Genomic DNA, 19,050 nt, shown 5'->3' with positions numbered 1-19,050 from the left:
TTTTGAACTTTAGAATAAGTTATCTTAAAAATTAAATAAAATGCTTGGTATTGTGAAGATTTTTATAGGAATGCATTGACTGAAATAGGGAAAAGAAAATGACAAAGAACAAGATAGAGGTGAATGGAAAGGGGCGACCACTCGGTCCCCCCGAACGTATGGCTGAGTGCCTCGATCCCCCCGGGAAGCCATTTTTGGGCGGGAGGCGCGTCTCGGCTGGTATGCCCGAAGCGGCGTAGCCGGGGCGCGCTTTTTTCCCGCCCTAGAGTGGGCTGGCCTAGACACCGACGCAGCCAGCCACGCCCTCGGGGCAGGCAGGGGCGGGTTTTCGCCCGCCCTGAAGACGGATAAAAGAAGGCGCAAGACCAGAAGACGTCCTCTTGTTCTTGTGCTCCGAAGCTGCACCTCCTCGCTACACGTGAGCTCGGGACGGAACGAAGAGCCAATTTTGAGCGTTTTGATCTTTTTCTTTGTCTTTTAGATACTTCCTCGGAGAGATGCCCAAGAAAGGCGCAAAGAGAATGTCGACCGACCAGATGGTGCGGGCCCTTTGCAAAGAAGTGTCCGACATAAAGAAACGGTTGGCGGAGCGAGATGGGGAGGAGGGTTCGGGCCCTGCGCCGGCTGGAGGGAGACCTAAGAGGCCGAGAAAGGTTCCAGCCGGTGGGGGCGTCCCGGTTCCCTCTGCCCCGCTCGAGGCGCCGACCCCAGTACCGATTGAGGGGAATCCAATCCCCGTTGTCGTCACCCCGACATCCAAGGAAGACATGCCCCCCGAGCTGGCAGCACAGCTAGCAGCATGGTTGGGGGATAGTAGTGATGGCGCCACGGCTGCCGAGGCACAGGCGCTGATAAAAGGGCTTCGTGAGAAGAAAGAGGCAGCTAGAGTGGCTACGCCGTTGGCGGGGATAGACAAGCCGCAAGCGGCAGAAGCTGCGTCCGGTTCAGGTAAGCGGCCATTGCCGATTGCAAGGGACGAGTCAGCACCCTCTCGTAGAGAGAGATTGGGACAACATGTGCCTTTAGCTATAAAGGAAAAGATCTGGGCGGGGGAGTACGTGAATATTTTTTCCCTGCTTGTTGATCATTATGATGTGGAGCATGTGAAAAGTCAGAAGGACTTAATGCATCCAAGTGTTTGGCGCGCAAAGATGGCCGCCTTTAAGGTAAATGAGAACATTGGCAACTGGGGCAATGCATGGGGTATTTTCACATCGATTTTGGGGGAACGTAGGCCCGAGTTGCTTCCTGAGTTTCCCGTTTATCAATCACGAATTATGGGTTACTCGACAGCGTATCAAGGTAACCATTGGTTTTGTTATGACAATCTGTTCAGGAAAGAAAAGGAACATAACAAGAGTTTGACTTGGGATTGTTACGATTCTTTAACATGGGATAAAATGAAAGAATCGGGAATGTTAAGAATGCCATTGGTCGGGAGCAATGTTGTTGATTACTCCCGCCAAAATGTGGGGACGCCCTTTCGAACAAGTACGAGCACCGACGACCAGTCGAGGCCCGCAGGCAACACAGGGAGAAAGGGTTTCTGTTTTAATTTCAACAAGGGGAAATGTACCAGGCCTCCGGGATCGTGTAAATTCAAACATGAGTGTAGTACGTGTGGGTCGTCCCATCCTGAGTCATCGTGCAGAGCCAGAACGGGTGAGAATGGGGGTAAGGGAGGCGCCAAACAGGTCTAAGCTAGGCCGAGGGGCGCCTTTACCAACTCCGATTGATACCTTGGCAATGATTCCCTGGCTCAGCGAATACCCGGATCGTACTTCTGCCGGGGTGCTGCGGAACGGTTTTACACATGGTTTCCGCATCCCGGTAGGGGACTTTCAGGGTGTAGGGATGTGCAAAAATCAACTTTCCGTTTTACAACATACATCTGTAGTGCAAGAAAAAATTCAGAAAGAGGTTAGCCGGGGACGGGTCGCCGGCCCGTTTAGTGAACCCCCGGTACCGGATTTCGTTTGTTCTCCGTTAGGGGTGGTCCCCAAAAAGGACCCGGGTGAGTTTCGTTTGATCCATAATCTCTCTGCTCCACATGGTCTTTCGGTGAACGACGCAATTGATCCAGAAGTTTGTTCGGTGCGATACGCATCTTTTGATGAGGCGGTAGCCATCTTGAATCGCCTGGGGCACGGGACGTTGATGGCGAAATCTGATATCGAGTCAGCGTTCCGGTTGCTCCCGGTACACCCAGACGATCAGCGTCTTCTGGGATTCGGGTTCCAGGGGTCATTTTACATGGATAGGTGTATGCCAATGGGATGCTCTATATCATGTGCTTACTTTGAGCAATTCAGTACCTTCCTGCAATGGGTGTTCACTAGGAAAACGGGTTTCCGAAATGTAATGCACTACCTTGACGACTTTCTGTTCCTTGGCCCCGCCGGTAATCCCGAATGTGCCCAGGCCTTAGCTGAATTCTGTGTGTTAATGGATCATCTTGGCGTGCCATTGGCACCGGGTAAAACTATGGGTCCCACGACTTGCCTCGAGTTTTTGGGGATCGAGTTGGACTCAAGGGAGGGGTGCTTCCGTTTACCAGCTAGCAAAGTGTCAAAATTCAGGGCAGCCCTCCAAGTATGTTTAAATGCATCCAAAGTTACACTGCATCAGTTGCAACAGTTAGTGGGAAAGTTGAACTTTGCCTTGAGGGTGATACCAATGGCTCGCCCCTTTTCCCGCTCAATTGCCCAAGCGATGGTTGGCCTAAAGGAGGGTCATCATCGCACAAGGTTATCGGCTGAGGTCCGCCAGGACATGCGGATCTGGTTAGCATTCTTGGCGGACTTCAATGGCCGAGTCGTCTGGAACAAGCCAGCCGTGTCCTCCGAAGAGCTTGGGCTATGGACAGATTCAGCAGGAAGCGTAGGTTTTGGCGCCATCTTCGGCACAAAATGGTCGGCACAAAAGTGGCCCCTATGGTGGCACGAGAAGGGGCTGACGAGTAACATCGCTTTCCTTGAACTATTTCCCATTCTGGTGGCCCTGAGAACCTGGCCAGAAGGGTTCAGAGATCATTCTGTTGTGTTTTGGTCCGACAATATGACCGTGGTAGAATGCATCAATAGTCAGGCAGCCCGTTGTAAATTGATTTTGAGGCTGCTCAAAGAAATTGTCTTACTGTGTATGCAACTGAACGTGGTATTCAGAGCAAAACATGTCCCAGGGGTGATGAATCAGGCTGCTGATGCACTGTCTCGTTTTCACATGCAGGCTTTCTCGGGTTTCCTTCCGTCAGCGGACCCGGAGCCGGCACCCTTCCCCGAAGCTCTCTGGTCTCTCGGTGCCCCGAACTTCGTCACCTCGTGGGAGAGAGTCTAGCACCCAGGACAAGGAAGGCATATGAAGGGGCGTTCCAGGCCTATTTAGCCTTTTTGGGGGCAGAGAGAGGGGGACTTTGGGGTCAGGAAGAGTTGGTAGTACTTTTTCTGATGTCCTTACGTAGGGCTGGGAAATCGGTGGCTACGGCCCAAAGGCATCGTGCCGCCATTTCCTTTGTTGCCAGGGCCCATGGCATCCTGGACCCAACAGCGTCTTTCACGGTACAGAAAGCGCTGCGTGGGTGGCAACGTCTAGAGGGTCGCAGAGTAGACGTACGACGACCGATAGGTCTAGACAGGTTGTCCCAGTTACTGGCCACACTCCCGAACACATGCTCGTCCCCGTTCGAGACCTGTTTGTTCCGGACTGCATTTACGCTGGCATTTCACGGGGCTATGAGAGTTAGTGAGCTAGTTGCAAGGAACAAACAGGATGTGACGGGGGGCTTGTGCAGGGAGCATGTCCAGATCAGGGGTGATGCGATGATTGTCTCCTTTCTCAGGTCCAAGACTGACCAAGATGGGAGAGGGGACTGCACGATCATTCGCAGGAACCCCGAGTCATCCATGTGTCCGGTACAGTGCTTAGAAGATTACCTAGCACGAAGGGTGGCATCATGGGGGGGGACATTGTTGAGGCATGCAGACGCCACCCCGCTGACGAGGTTTCAGTTTCAACGGGTGCTTGCAATGGCCATTGCCGCAGCGGGCTTGGACCCGGGCGAATTTGGGACCCACTCCTTTCGTATAGGGGCTGCCACTGAAGCTACAGCCAGGGGTCTTAATGTCGAGCAAGTGAAACGTGTGGGGCGCTGGTCCTCCAATTGTTATAAGAGGTACGTGCGATTGCACATGTTGTGAAGCTGTAATCATGTACTCACGCCTCTTGTCTTTTGTTTGTTTTCAGTTGCGCAAGCCTACGCGGCAGGGCAGACTGAGCAGTCGACCCAACACCAGGTCAGCGGTCGCACGTCACCGGCTGTGAGGAAGGAGGTGTGGGTCGTGGGCCACTCATACGTGAGACGGGCCGCAGACGTATTCAAAGCAGGTGACATGATTCACGTACCTGGGGAATACGGGTACAGAGTGTCCTTCTACGGAAGGGGCGGTCTCTGTATTGACCGGTTTCAGGAATTTTTTGAGGGCTTGTTAGAGCGGATGAGGTCACCGCCGTCCATAGTCATAGTGCATTTGGGGGGCAATGATTTGGTCACCACCGGTAGACGACTTCTCCTGGAGGCTATGCTTTCCACGGTAAGTTGGTTAGCGAGGAGAGTTCCGGGGTGCCTAATTGCGTGGTCTCATATAATCCCACGAAAAGTGTGGCGGGGGGCTATCTCGATCCCTGCTTTGAATCATTCTGTTAAAAAATTGAATAACAAAGTAAGTAGGTTGCTCCGTTCCAAGACATTGCATTCGATCTCGCATAATTGTATTAATGATGACAGTATGTATCTGGGGGATGGTGTGCATTTGTCGAGGGCGGGGAATGAGTTACTCATAGGAGACTTCCTAGCCTGGTTAAAATCTTTAAAACATGACCTTTAGGTAGGAGTTTTGTGGGGGGTCCGGATAGCCGGTCAACTATCCGGACCTGTGGCGGTAAGGTCATGATCGGTGAGCACTAATTGGTAGATCCCTATGAGTGGGCGTCACCCAACACGGATGGGAGCGCTCGGGAGAGGTGGCCATTGGCCCCTCAGTGGGGAGGCGGTCCCGTCTAAGGGCGGGTCGCCGGAAGTAAAGGAAAGGCGGTCAAGGCCCCTTCCTTTGTAGGAGGGGTTACAGCCCCCTCCTGGGGAATTTCCCGGGGCCAGGGTCATCTGCGACGGCAGATGCGGTAAGTTGTGTGGGGTGGGGAGAGGTCAACGATACCTTCTAGATACCACACACAAGTGTTCGAACGACCTTTAAATGGCGTCGAGTCTTAAGTGCCCCCGTCAAGTCAAGGGAAATTGTTAGTAGTTGCACTTGAGGTAAGCCTCTGTGCTGTCGCCCCTCCCAAGTGGGAGGGGTAAGTCTGGTTAGGGATCTTGACACCGGTTATGACCTTGCCGTTGGCCCTTAAACGTTAGGATGTACAATTTCAGTGTTCTTAGAGAATGTTTTTGTAGGATGCTAGTTCGGCTAGGAGAACCTCTGTATTAGAGATTATGTTAAGGTTAGCCAAACATCGTAATGTGATAATGAAATTGTACATAACATGAAAACGTTTAATGTTTAATTTTTTGTTTTAATAAATACGGCCGGGATGGTCACTCCATCCCACATCCAAAAACTTTAAGAACTGTTTCCGGTTTCCCTCCTTTTGGGGATTGTGTTGAGAGGGGGTGGCGGGTATCTCAGCCATATGGAAAGGGGCGACCACTCGGTCCCCCCGAACGTATGGCTGAGTGCCTCGATCCCCCCGGGAAGCCATTTTTGGGCGGGAGGCGCGTCTCGGCTGGTATGCCCGAAGCGGCGTAGCCGGGGCGCGCTTTTTTCCCGCCCTAGAGTGGGCTGGCCTAGACACCGACGCAGCCAGCCACGCCCTCGGGGCAGGCAGGGGCGGGTTTTCGCCCGCCCTGAAGACGGATAAAAGAAGGCGCAAGACCAGAAGACGTCCTCTTGTTCTTGTGCTCCGAAGCTGCACCTCCTCGCTACACGTGAGCTCGGGACGGAACGAAGAGCCAATTTTGACCCACCCACCAGCCCCTGAGGACAGCAAGTTGTTGTGCAATAAAGTGAATTTATAAGTTGGTTTTTCCATTTCGTTTACAGGCTGTGACAGTATCAGTTTGTGGTTAATCATAATAAAGTATGTGAATATCGTCTAGGTTGTTACGATTAAAATGATTTGACGTAGTGTTGCATTTCTAGCATGCTGTTTCGGTCGTAGTGACCAATGTTTTCATAGGTTTAAGAATTGTCGTATTTATTTTTGGTAGGCGGTAAGGTCATGATCGGTGAGCACTAATTGGTAGATCCCTATGAGTGGGCGTCACCCAACACGGATGGGAGCGCTCGGGAGAGGTGGCCATTGGCCCCTCAGTGGGGAGGCGGTCCCGTCTAAGGGCGGGTCGCCGGAAGTAAAGGAAAGGCGGTCAAGGCCCCTTCCTTTGTAGGAGGGGTTACAGCCCCCTCCTGGGGAATTTCCCGGGGCCAGGGTCATCTGCGACGGCAGATGCGGTAAGTTGTGTGGGGTGGGGAGAGGTCAACGATACCTTCTAGATACCACACACAAGTGTTCGAACGACCTTTAAATGGCGTCGAGTCTTAAGTGCCCCCGTCAAGTCAAGGGAAATTGTTAGTAGTTGCACTTGAGGTAAGCCTCTGTGCTGTCGCCCCTCCCAAGTGGGAGGGGTAAGTCTGGTTAGGGATCTTGACACCGGTTATGACCTTGCCGTTGGCCCTTAAACGTTAGGATGTACAATTTCAGTGTTCTTAGAGAATGTTTTTGTAGGATGCTAGTTCGGCTAGGAGAACCTCTGTATTAGAGATTATGTTAAGGTTAGCCAAACATCGTAATGTGATAATGAAATTGTACATAACATGAAAACGTTTAATGTTTAATTTTTTGTTTTAATAAATACGGCCGGGATGGTCACTCCATCCCACATCCAAAAACTTTAAGAACTGTTTCCGGTTTCCCTCCTTTTGGGGATTGTGTTGAGAGGGGGTGGCGGGTATCTCAGCCATATGATCACTCTATTGTTGAATTCAACTAATCCATTCTTCAGCAAGGTATATTTTAAAATGTAATGAATAGGGTAAACTTCAAATTAGAGAGGTGTTTTTGAATAAGTGAAGAGTCTTCATTCATCTTAAGTGTTTGAGTAGAGAAGTGTGTGAACTTAGAAAAGAATATGAAAGTGAAAAAGCAATATTCTCTTGAACACCCTAAAGAAAAGTGTTTCAAACTTAAGAATCAAGTGGGTGCTGTGGCTTAGCCTGTTAAAGCACCTGTCTAGTAAACAGGAGATCCTGAGTTCAACTCTCAGCAGTGCCTTGCTTTTCTCATTGTTATATAACAAATCATTTTCATTAGGTCTTATTCCGATACAATTAAAATATAAAAGTCTGATTCATCTTACTGTTGAACAGATCACTTTTAACCTTATAAAAACCCAGGTATTTTCAAGATTATAGAATGAATACTATTATTGCAAAATGAAAAAAAGTACATATCTATGAGAAAGACGTAGATGAAATGTCTACCAAGATTGGAGCAATATTATTACCTTCATTGTAAAGAATTCAAGAAATGAAATTGGGTTTTTATAAGAGTACCTGTTTATTAAAATATATGAATCCTTGCGTAGTGATTGAGTATCTTTTCGTGTTTAAGATTACAATACATATAAAGAAGAATTTATAGCAGAAAACACATTTTCATCATCAACATTAAATTATTTATGCATTTTTTACTATTACCGTTGGTGCTGTGGCTTAGTGGTTAAAGCGCCTGTCTCGTAAACAGGAAATCCTGAGTTCAAATCTCAGCAGCACCTAAATGTTTTCTCCATGCTTTCCGAATAATTTTCATCAAACAAATGTTGACTACAATTTAAGAATAAACATCTGGTTCTATGAACTTTAGAATAAGTTATCTTAAAAATTAAAGAATCAAGTGGGTGCTCTGGCTTAGCTGGTTAAAGCGCCTGTCTAGTAAACAGGAGATCCTGAGTTCAACTCTGAGCAGTGCCTTGCTTTTCTCATTGTTATATAACAAATCATTTTCATTAGGTCTTATTCCGATACAATTAAAATATAAAAGTCTGATTCATCTTACTGTTGAACAGATCATCTTTAACCTTATAAAAACCCAAGTATTTTCAAGATTATAGAATGAATACTGTTATTGCAAAATGAAAAAAATACATATCTATGAGAAAGACGTAGATGAAATGTCTACATAGATTGGAGCAATATTATTACCTTCATGAAAAAAAATTGTAAAGAATTCAAGAAATGGAATTGGGTTTTATAAGAGTACCTGTTTATTAAAACATATTAATCCTAGCGTAGTGATTGAGTATCTTTTCGTGTTTAAGATTACAATACATATAAAGAAGAATTTATAGCAGAAAACAAATTTTCATCATTAACAATAAATTCTTTATGCATTTTTTACTATTACTGTTCGTGCTGTGGCTTAGTGGTTAAAGCTCCTGTCTCGTAAACAGGAAATCCTGAGTTCAATTCTCAGCAGCGTTTAACTGTTTTCTCAATGCTTTCCGAATAATTTTCATCAAACAAGTGTTGAATACAATTTAAGTATAAACATCTGGTTCTATGAACTTTAGAATAAGTTATCTTAAAAATTAAATAAAATGCTTGGTATTGTGAAGATTTTTGTAGGAATGCATTGACTGAAATAGGGAAAAGAAAATAACAAAGAACAAGATAGAGGTGAATGATCACTCTATTGTTGAATTCAACTAATCTATTCTTCAGCAAGGTATATTTTAAAATGATATGAATAGGGTAAACTTCAAATTAGAGAGGTGTTTTTGAATAAGTGAAGAGTCTTCATTCATCTTAAGTGTTTGAGTAGAGAAGTGTGTGAACTTAGAAAAGATATGAAAGTGAAAAAGCAATATTCTCTTGAACACCATAAAGAAAAGTGTTTCAAATTTAAGAATCAAGTGGGTGCTGTGGCTTAGCTGGTTAAAGCGCCTGTCTAGTAAACAGGAGATCCTGAGTTCAACTCTCAGCAGTGCCTTGCTTTTCTCATTGTTATATAGCAAATCATTTTCATTAGGTCTTATTCCGATACAATTAAAATATAAAAGTCTGATTCATCTTACTGTTGAACAGATCACCTTTAACCTTATAAAAACCCATGTATTTTCAAGATTATAGAATGAATACTGTTATTGCAAAATGAAAAAAAGTACATATCTATGAGAAAGACGTAGATGAAATGCCTACCAAGATTGGAGCAATATTATTACCTTCATGAAAAAAATTGTAAAGAATTCAAGAAATGAAATTGGGTTTTATAAGAGTACCTGTTTATTAAAATATATGAATCCTTGCGTAGTGATTGAGTATCTTTTCGTGTTTAAGATTACAATACATATAAAGAAGAATTTATAGCAGAAAACACATTTTCATCATCAACAATGAATTATTTATGCATTTTTTACTATTACCGTTGGTGCTGTGGCTTAGTGGTAAAAGCTCCTATCTCGTAAACAGGAAATCCTGAGTTCAAATCTCAGCAGCATTTAACTGTTTTTTTCATGCTTTCCGAATAATTTTCATCAAACAAGTGATGAATACAATTTAAGTATAAACATCTGGTTCTATGAACTTTAGAATAAGTTATCTTAAAAATTAAATAAAATACTTTGTATTGTGAAGATTTTTGTAGGAATGCATTGATTGAAATAGGGAAAAGAAAATGACAAAGAACAAGATAGAGGTGAATGATCACTCTATTGTTGAATTCAACTAATCCATTCTTCAGCAAGGTATATTTTAAAATGATATGAATAGGGTAAACTTCAAATTAGAGAGGTGTTTTTGAATAAGTGAAGAGTCTTCATTCATCTTAAGTGTTTGAGTAGAGAAGTGTGTGAACTTAGAAAAGAATATGAAAGTGAAAAAGCAATATTCTCTTGAACACCATAAAGAAAAGTGTTTCAAATATAAGAATCAAGTGGGTGCTGTGGCTTAGCTGGTTAAAGCGCCTGTCTAGTAAATAGGAGATCCTGAGTTCAACTCTCAGCAGTGAATTGCTTTTCTCATTGTTATATAACAAATCATTTTTATTAGGTCTTATTCCGATACAATTAAAATATAAAAGTCTGATTCATCTTACTGTTGAACAGATCATCTTAAACCTTATAAAAACACAAGTATTTTCAAGATTATAGAATGAATACTGTTATTGCCAAATGAAAAAAATACATATCTATGAGAAAGACGTAGATGAAATTTCTACCTAGATTTGCGCAATATTAATACCTTCATGATTTTTTTTTAAAGAATTCAAGAAATGAAATTGAGTTTTATAAGAGTACCTGTTTATCAAAACATATTAATACTTGCGTAGTGATTGAGTATGTTTTCGTGTTTAAGATTACAATACATATAAAGAAGAATTCATAGCAGGAAACACATTTTCATCATCAACAATAAATTATGTATGCATTTCTTATTCTTAACGTTGGTGCTGTGGCTTAGTGGTTAAAGCACCTGTCTCGTAAACAGGAAATCCTGAGTTCAAATCTCAGCAGCACCTAAATGTTTTCTCCATGCTTTCCGAATAATTTTCATCAAACAAATGTTGAATACAATTTAAGAATAAACATCTGGTTCTATGAACTTTAGAATAAGTTATCTTAAAAATTAAATAAAATGCTTGGTATTGTGAAGATTTTTGTAGGAATGCATTGACTGAAATAGGGAAAAGAAAATGACAAAAAACAAGATAGAGGTGAATGATCACTCTATTGTTGAATTCAACTAATCCATTCTTCAGCAAGGTATATTTTAAAATGATATGAATAGGGTAAACTTCAAATTAGAGAGGTGTTTTTGAATAAGTGAAGAGTCTTCATTCATCTTAAGTGTTTGAGTAGAGAAGTGTGTGAACTTAGAAAAGAATATGAAAGTGAAAAAGCAATATTCTCTTGAACACCATAAAGAAAAGTGTTTCAAATTTAAGAATCAAGTGGGTGCTGTGGCTTAGCTGGTTAAAGCGCCTGTCTAGTAAACAGGAGATCCTGAGTTTATCTCTCAGCAGTGCCTTGCATTTTCTCATTGTTATATAACAAATCATTTTCATTAGGTCTTATTCCGATACAATTAAAATATAAAAGTCTGATTCATCTTACTATTGAACAGATCACCTTTAACCTTATAAAAACCCATGTATTTTCAAGATTATAGAATGAATACTGTTATTGCAAAATGAAAAAAAGTACATATCTATGAGAAAGACGTAGATGAAATGCCTACCAAGATTGGAGCAATATTATTACCTTCATGAAAAAAATTGTAAAGAATTCAAGAAATGAAATTGGGTTTTATAAGAGTACCTGTTTATTAAAATATATGAATCCTTGCGTAGTGATTGAGTATCTTTTTGTGTTTAAGATTACAATACATATAAAGAAGAATTTATAGCAGAAAACACATTTTCATCATCAACAATGAATTATTTATGCATTTTTTACTATTACCGTTGGTGCTGTGGCTTAGTGGTTAAAGCTCCTATCTCGTAAACAGGAAATCCTGAGTTCAAATCTCAGCAGCATTTAACTGTTTTCTTCATGCTTTCCGAATAATTTTCATCAAACAAGTGATGAATACAATTTAAGTATAAACATCTGGTTCTATGAACTTTAGAATAAGTTATCTTAAAAATTAAATAAAATACTTGGTATTGTGAAGATTTTTGTAGGAATGCATTGATTGAAATAGGGAAAAGAAAATGACAAAGAACAAGATAGAGGTGAATGATCACTCTATTGTTGAAATCAACTAATCCATTCTTCAGCAAGGTATATTTTAAAATGATATGAATAGGGTAAACTTCAAATTAGAGAGGTGTTTTTGAATAAGTGAAGAGTCTTCATTCATCTTAAGTTTATGAGTAGAGAAGTATGTGAACTTAGAAAAGAATATGAAAGTGAAAAAGCAATATTCTCTTGAACACCATAAAGAAAAGTGTTTCAAATTTAAGAATCAAGTGGGTGCTGTGGCTTAGCTGGTTAAAGCGCCTGTCTAGTAAACAGGAGATCCTGAGTTCAACTCTCAGCAGTGCCTTGCTTTTCTCATTGTTATATAACAAATCATTTTCATTAGGTCTTATTCCGATACAATTAAAATATAAAAGTCTGATTCATCTTACTGTTGAACAGATCATCTTAAACCTTATAAAAACACAAGTATTTTCAAGATTATAGAATGAATACTGTTATTGCCAAATGAAAAAAATATATATCTATGAGAAAGACATAGATGAAATTTCTACCTAGATTTGAGCAATATTAATACCTTCATGATTTTTTTTTTAAAGGATTCAAGAAATGAAATTGAGTTTTATAAGAGTACCTGTTTATTAAAACATATTAATACTTGCGTAGTGATTGAGTATGTTTTCGTGTTTAAGATTACAATACATATAAAGAAGAATTTATAGCAGGAAACACATTTTCATCATCAACAATAAATTATGTATGCATTTCTTACTATTAACGTTGGTGCTGTGGCTTAGTGGTTAAAGCGCCTGTCTCGTAAACAGGAAATCCTGAGTTCAAATCTCAGCAGCACCTAAATGTTTTCTCCATGCTTTCCGAATAATTTTCATCAAACAAATGTTGAATACAATTTAAGAATAACCATCTGGTTCTATGAACTTTAGAATAAGTTATCTTAAAAATTAAATAAAATGCTTGGTATTGTGAAGATTTTTGTAGGAATGCATTGACTGAAATAGGGAAAAGAAAATGACAAAGAACAAGATAGAGGTGAATGATCACTCTATTGTTGAATTCAACTAATCCATTCTTCAGCAAGGTATATTTTAAAATGATATGAATAGGGTAAACTTCAAATTAGAGAGGTGTTTTTGAATAAGTGAAGAGTCTTCATTCATCTTAAGTGTTTGAGTAGAGAAGTGTGTGAACTTAGAAAAGAATATGAAAGTGAAAAAGCAATATTCTCTTGAACACCATAAAGAAAAGTGTTTCAAATTTAAGAATCAAGTGGGTGCTGTGGCTTAGCTGGTTAAAGCGCCTGTCTAGTAAACAGGAGATCCTGAGTTTATCTCTCAGCAGTGCCTTGCATTTTCTCATTGTTATATAACAAATCATTTTCATTAGGTCTTATTCCGATACAATTAAAATATAAAAGTCTGATTCATCTTACTATTGAACAGATCACCTTTAACCTTATAAAAACCCATGTATTTTCAAGATTATAGAATGAATACTGTTATTGCAAAATGAAAAAAGTACATATCTATGAGAAAGACGTAGATGAAATGCCTACCAAGATTGGAGCAATATTATTACCTTCATGAAAAAAATTGTAAAGAATTCAAGAAATGAAATTGGGTTTTATAAGAGTACCTGTTTATTAAAATATATGAATCCTTGCGTAGTGATTGAGTATCTTTTTGTGTTTAAGATTACAATACATATAAAGAAGAATTTATAGCAGAAAACACATTTTCATCATCAACAATGAATTATTTATGCATTTTTTACTATTACCGTTGGTGCTGTGGCTTAGTGGTTAAAGCTCCTATCTCGTAAACAGGAAATCCTGAGTTCAAATCTCAGCAGCATTTAACTGTTTTCTTCATGCTTTCCGAATAATTTTCATCAAACAAATGTTGAATACAATTTAAGAATAAACATCTGGTTCTATGAACTTTAGAATAAGTTATCTTAAAAATTAAATAAAATGCTTGGTATTGTGAAGATTTTTGTAGGAATGCATTGACTGAAATAGGGATAAGAAAATGACAAAGAACAAGATAGAGGTGAATGTTCACTCTATTGTTGAATTCAACTAATCCATTCTTCAGCAAGGTATATTTTAAAATGATATGAATAGGGTAAACTTCAAATTAGAGAGGTGTTTTTGAATAAGTGAAGAGTCTTCATTCATCTTAAGTGTTTGAGTAGAGAAGTGTGTGAACTTAGAAAAGAATATGAAAGTGAAAAAGCAATATTCTCTTGAACACCATAAAGAAAAGTGTTTCAAATTTAAGAATCAAGTGGGTGCTGTGGCTTAGCTGGTTAAAGCGCCTGTCTAGTAAACAGGAGATCCTGAGTTCAAATCTCAGCAGCGACTTGCTTTTCTCATTGTTATATAACAAATCATTTTCATTAGGTCTTATTCCGATACAATTAAAATATAAAAGTCTGATTCCTCTTACTGTTGAACAGATCATCTTTAACCTTATAAAAACCCAAGTATTTTCAAGATTATAGAATGAATACTGTTATTGCAAAATGAAAAAAATACATATCTATGAGAAAGACGTAGATGAAATGTCTACCTAGATTGGAGCAATATTATTACCTTCATGAAAAAAATTGTAAAGAATTCAAGAAATGAAATTGGGTTTTATAAGAGTACCTGTTTATTAAAACATATTAATACTTGCGTAGTGATTGAGTATGTTTTCGTGTTTAAGATTACAATACATATAAATAAGAATTTATAGCAGGAAACACATTTTCATCATCAACAATAAATTATGTATGCATTTCTTACTATTAACGTTGGTGCTGTGGCTTAGTGGTTAAAGCGCCTGTCTCGTAAACAGGAAATCCTGAGTTCAAATCTCAGCAACACCTAAATGTTTTCTCCATGCTTTCCGAATAATTTTCATCAAACAAATGTTGAATACAATTTAAGAATAAACATCTGGTTCTATGAACTTTAGAATAAGTTATCTTAAACATTAAATAAAATGCTTGGTATTGTGAAGATTTTTGTAGGAATGCATTGACTGAAATAGAGAAAAGAAAATGACAAAGAACAAGATAGAGGTGAATGATCACTCTATTGTTGAATTCAACTAATCCATTCTTCAGCAAGGTATATTTTAAAATGATATGAATAGGGTAAACTTCAAATTAGAGAGGTGTTTTTGAATAAGTGAAGAGTCTTCATTCATCTTAAGTGTTTGAGTAGAGAAGTGTGTGAACTTAGAAAAGAATATGAAAGTGAAAAAGCAATATTCTCTTGAACACCATAAAGAAAAGTGTTTCAAATTTAAGAATCAAGTGGGTGCTGTGGCTTAGCTGGTTAAAGTGCCTGTCTAGTAAACAGGAGATCCTGAGTTCAAATCTCAGCAGCGCCTTGCTTTTCTCATTGTTATATAACAAATCATTTTCATTAGGTCTTATTCCGATACAATTAAAATATAAAAGTCTGATTCATCTTACTGTTGAACAGATCATCTTTAACCTTATAAAAACCCAAGTATTTTCAAGATTATAGAATGAATACTGTTATTGCAAAATGAAAAAAATACATATCTATGAGAAAGACGTAGATGAAATGTCTACCTAGATTGGAGCAATATTATTACCTTCATGAAAAAAATTGTAAAGAATTCAAGAAATGAAATTGGGTTTTATAAGAGTACCTGTTTATTAAAATATATGAATCCTTGCGTAGTGATTGAGTATCTTTTCATGTTTAAGATTACAATACATATAAAGAAGAATTTATAGCAGGAAACACATTTTCCTCATCAACAATAAATTATGTATGCATTTCTTACTATTAACGTTGGTGCTGTGGCTTAGTGGTTAAAGCGCCTGTCTCGTAATCAGGAAATCCTGAGTTCAAATCTCAACAGCACCTAACTCTTTTCTCAATGCTTTCCGAATAATTTTCATCAAACAAATGTTGAATACAATTTAAGAATAAACATCTGGTTCTATGAACTTTAGAATAGGTTATCTTAAAAATTAAATAAAATGCTTGGTATTGTGAAGATTTTTGTAGGAATGCATTGACTGAAATAGGGATACGGAAATGACAAAGAACAAGATACAGGTGAATGTTCACTCTATTGTTGAATTCAACTAATTCATTCTTCAGCAAGGTATATTTTAAAATGATATGAATAGGGTAAACTTCAAATTAGAGAGGTGTTTTTGAATAAGTGAAGAGTCTTCATTCATCTTAAGTTTATGAGTAGAGAAGTGTGTGAACTTAGAAAAGAATATGAAAGTGAAAAAGCATTATTCTCTTGAACACCATAAAGAAAAAGTTTTCAAAATTAGGAATCAAGTGGGTGCTGTGGCTTAGCTGGTTAAAACACCTGTCTAGTAAACAGGAGATCCTGAGTTCAACTCTGAGCTGTGCCTTTCTTTTCTCATTGTTATATAACAAATCGTTTTCATTAGGTCTTATTCCGATACAATTAAAATATAAAAGTCTGATTCATCTTACTGTTGAACAGATCATCTTAAACCTTATAAAAACACAAGTATTTTCAAGATTATAGAATGAATACTGTTATTGCCAAATAAAAAAAATACATATCTATGAGAAAGACGTAGATGAAATTTCTACCTAGATTTGAGCAATATTAATACCTTCATGATTTTTTTTTTTAAAGAATTCAAGAAATGAAATTGAGTTTTATAAGAGTACCTGTTTATTAAAACATATTAATACTTGCGTAGTGATTGAGTATGTTTTCGTGTTTAAGATTACAATACATATAAAGAAGAATTTATAGCAGGAAACACATTTTCATCATCAACAATAAATTATGTATGCATTTCTTACTATTAACGTTGGTGCTGTGGCTTAGTGGTTAAAGCGCCTGTCTCGTAATCAGGAAATGCTGAGTTCAAATCTCAACAGCACCTAACTCTTTTCTCCATGCTTTCCGAATAATTTTCATCAAACAAATGTTGAATACAATTTAAGAATAAACATCTGGTTCTATAAACTTTAGAATAAGTTATCTTAAAAATGAAATAAAATGCTTGGTATTGTGAAGATTTTTGTAGGAATGCATTGACTGAAATAGGGAAAAGAAAATGACAAAGAACAAGATAGAGGTGAATGATCACTCTATTGTGGAATTCAACAAATCCATTCTTCAGCAAGGAATATTTTAAAATGATATGAATAGGGTAAACTTCAAATTAGAGAGGTGTTTTTGAATAAGTGAAGAGTCTTCATTCATCTTAAGTGTTTGAGTAGAGAAGTGTGTGAACTTAGAAAAGAATATGAAAGTGAAAAAGCAATATTCTCTTGAACACCATAAAGAAAAGTGTTTCAAATTTAAGAATCAAATGGGTGCTGTGGCTTAGCTGGTTAAAGCGCCTGTCTAGTAAACAGGAGATCCTGAGTTCAACGCTCAGCAGTGCCTTGCTTTTCTCATTGTTATATAACAAATCATTTTCATTAGGTCTTATTCCGATACAATTAAAATATAAAAGTCTGATTCATCTTACTGTTGAACAGATCATCTTAAACCTTATAAAAACACACGTATTTTCAAGATTATAGAATGAATACTGTTATTGCCAAATGAAAAAAATACATATCTATGAGAAAGACGTAGATGAAATTTCTACCTAGATTTGAGCAATATTAATACCTTCATGATTTTTTTTTTAAAGAATTCAAGAAATGAAATTGAGTTTTATAAGAGTACCTGTTTATTAAAACATATTAATACTTGCGTAGTGATTGAGTATGTTTTCGTGTTTAAGATTAGAATACATATAAAGAAGAATTTATAGCAGGAAACACATTTTCATCATCAACAATAAATTATGTATGCATTTCTTACTATTAACGTTGGTGCTGTGGCTTAGTGGTTAAAGCGCCTGTCTCGTAATCAGGAAATCCTGAGTTCAAATCTCAACAGCACCTAACTCTTTTCTCCATGCTTTCCGAATAACTTTCATCAAACAAATGTTGAATACAATTTAAGAATAAACATCTGGTTCTATGAACTTTAGAATAAGTTATCTTAAAAATGAAATAAAATGCTTGGTATTGTGAAGATTTTTGTAGGAATGCATTGACTGAAATAGGGATAAGAAAATGACAAAGAACAAGATAGAGGTGAATGTTCACTCTATTGTTGAATTCAACTAATCCATTCTTCAGCAAGGTATATTTTAAAATGATATGAATAGGGTAAACTTCAAATTAGAGAGGTGTTTTTGAATAAGTGAAGAGTCTTCATTCATCTTAAGTGTTTGAGTAGAGAAGTGTGTGAACTTAGAAAAGAATATGAAAGTGAAAAAGCAATATTCTCTTGAACAGCATAAAGAAAAGTGTTTCAAATTTAAGAATCAAGTGGGTGCTGTGGCTTAGCTGGTTAAAGCACCTGTCTAGTAAACAGGAGATCCTGAGTTCAAATCTCAGCAGCGCCTTGCTTTTCTCATTGTTATATAACAAATCATTTTTATTAGGTCTTATTCCGATACAATTAAAATATAAAAGTCTGATTCATCTTACTGTTGAACAGATCATCTTTAACCTTATAAAAACCCAAGTATTTTCAAGATTATAGAATGAATACTGTTATTGCAAAATGAAAAAAATACATATCTATGAGAAAGACGTAGATGAAATGTCTACCTAGATTGGAGCAATATTATTACCTTCATGAAAAAAATTGTAAAGAATACAAGAAATGAAATTGGGTTTTATAAGAGTACCTGTTTATTAAAACATATTAATACTTGCGTAGTGATTGAGTATGTTTTCGTGTTTAAGATTACAATACATATAAAGAAGAATTTATAGCAGGAAACACATTTTCATCATCAACAATAAATTATGTATGCATTTCTTACTATTAACGTTGGTGCTGTGGCTTAGTGGTTAAAGCGCCTGTCTCGTAATCAGGAAATCCTGAGTTCAAATCTCAACAGCACCTAACTCTTTTCTCAATGCTTTCCGAATAACTTTCATCAAACACATGTTGAATACAATTTTAGAATAAACATCTGGTTCTATGAACTTTAGAATAAGTTATCTTAAAAATGAAATAAAATGCTTGGTATTGTGAAGATTTTTGTAGGAATGCATTGACTGAAATAGGGAAAAGAAAATGACAAAGAACAAGATAGAGGTGAATGATCACTCTATTGTGGAATTCAACAAATCCATTCTTCAGCAAGGAATATTTTAAAATGATATGAATAGGGTAAACTTCAAATTAGAGAGGTGTTTTTGAATAAGTGAAGAGTCTTCATTCATCTTAAGTGTTTGA

At 38.1% G+C, this 19,050-nt stretch overlaps 9 non-coding genes across 9 annotated transcripts; all 9 read left to right on the top strand.

Moving 5' to 3' along the window:
* Nucleotides 1-7,752: 7,752 nt before the first annotated feature.
* Nucleotides 7,753-7,825, top strand: TRNAT-CGU (transfer RNA threonine (anticodon CGU)). The gene has a single exon. It is a non-coding gene; the product is annotated as a tRNA-Thr (tRNA).
* Nucleotides 7,826-8,965: 1,140 nt separating this feature from the next.
* Nucleotides 8,966-9,039, top strand: TRNAT-AGU (transfer RNA threonine (anticodon AGU)). The gene has a single exon. It is a non-coding gene; the product is annotated as a tRNA-Thr (tRNA).
* A 1,454-nt stretch (nt 9,040-10,493) lies between these two features.
* Nucleotides 10,494-10,566, top strand: TRNAT-CGU (transfer RNA threonine (anticodon CGU)). Its single transcript has one exon. It is a non-coding gene; the product is annotated as a tRNA-Thr (tRNA).
* A 1,455-nt stretch (nt 10,567-12,021) lies between these two features.
* TRNAT-AGU (transfer RNA threonine (anticodon AGU)) lies at nt 12,022-12,095 on the top strand. The gene has a single exon. It is a non-coding gene; the product is annotated as a tRNA-Thr (tRNA).
* A 436-nt stretch (nt 12,096-12,531) lies between these two features.
* Nucleotides 12,532-12,604, top strand: TRNAT-CGU (transfer RNA threonine (anticodon CGU)). The gene has a single exon. It is a non-coding gene; the product is annotated as a tRNA-Thr (tRNA).
* Nucleotides 12,605-14,058: 1,454 nt separating this feature from the next.
* TRNAT-AGU (transfer RNA threonine (anticodon AGU)) lies at nt 14,059-14,132 on the top strand. The gene has a single exon. It is a non-coding gene; the product is annotated as a tRNA-Thr (tRNA).
* A 436-nt stretch (nt 14,133-14,568) lies between these two features.
* On the top strand, nt 14,569-14,641 carry TRNAT-CGU (transfer RNA threonine (anticodon CGU)). The gene has a single exon. It is a non-coding gene; the product is annotated as a tRNA-Thr (tRNA).
* Nucleotides 14,642-15,076: 435 nt separating this feature from the next.
* Nucleotides 15,077-15,150, top strand: TRNAT-AGU (transfer RNA threonine (anticodon AGU)). Its single transcript has one exon. It is a non-coding gene; the product is annotated as a tRNA-Thr (tRNA).
* A 2,981-nt stretch (nt 15,151-18,131) lies between these two features.
* TRNAT-AGU (transfer RNA threonine (anticodon AGU)) lies at nt 18,132-18,205 on the top strand. The gene has a single exon. It is a non-coding gene; the product is annotated as a tRNA-Thr (tRNA).
* The last annotated feature ends 845 nt before the right edge of the window (nt 18,206-19,050 follow it).

This window comes from Lissotriton vulgaris, chromosome 12 (assembly GCF_964263255.1).
Source record: "Lissotriton vulgaris chromosome 12, aLisVul1.2, whole genome shotgun sequence".
Lineage (NCBI taxonomy): Eukaryota > Metazoa > Chordata > Amphibia > Caudata > Salamandridae > Lissotriton > Lissotriton vulgaris.
This window is presented reverse-complemented; position numbering and strand designations above follow the sequence as displayed.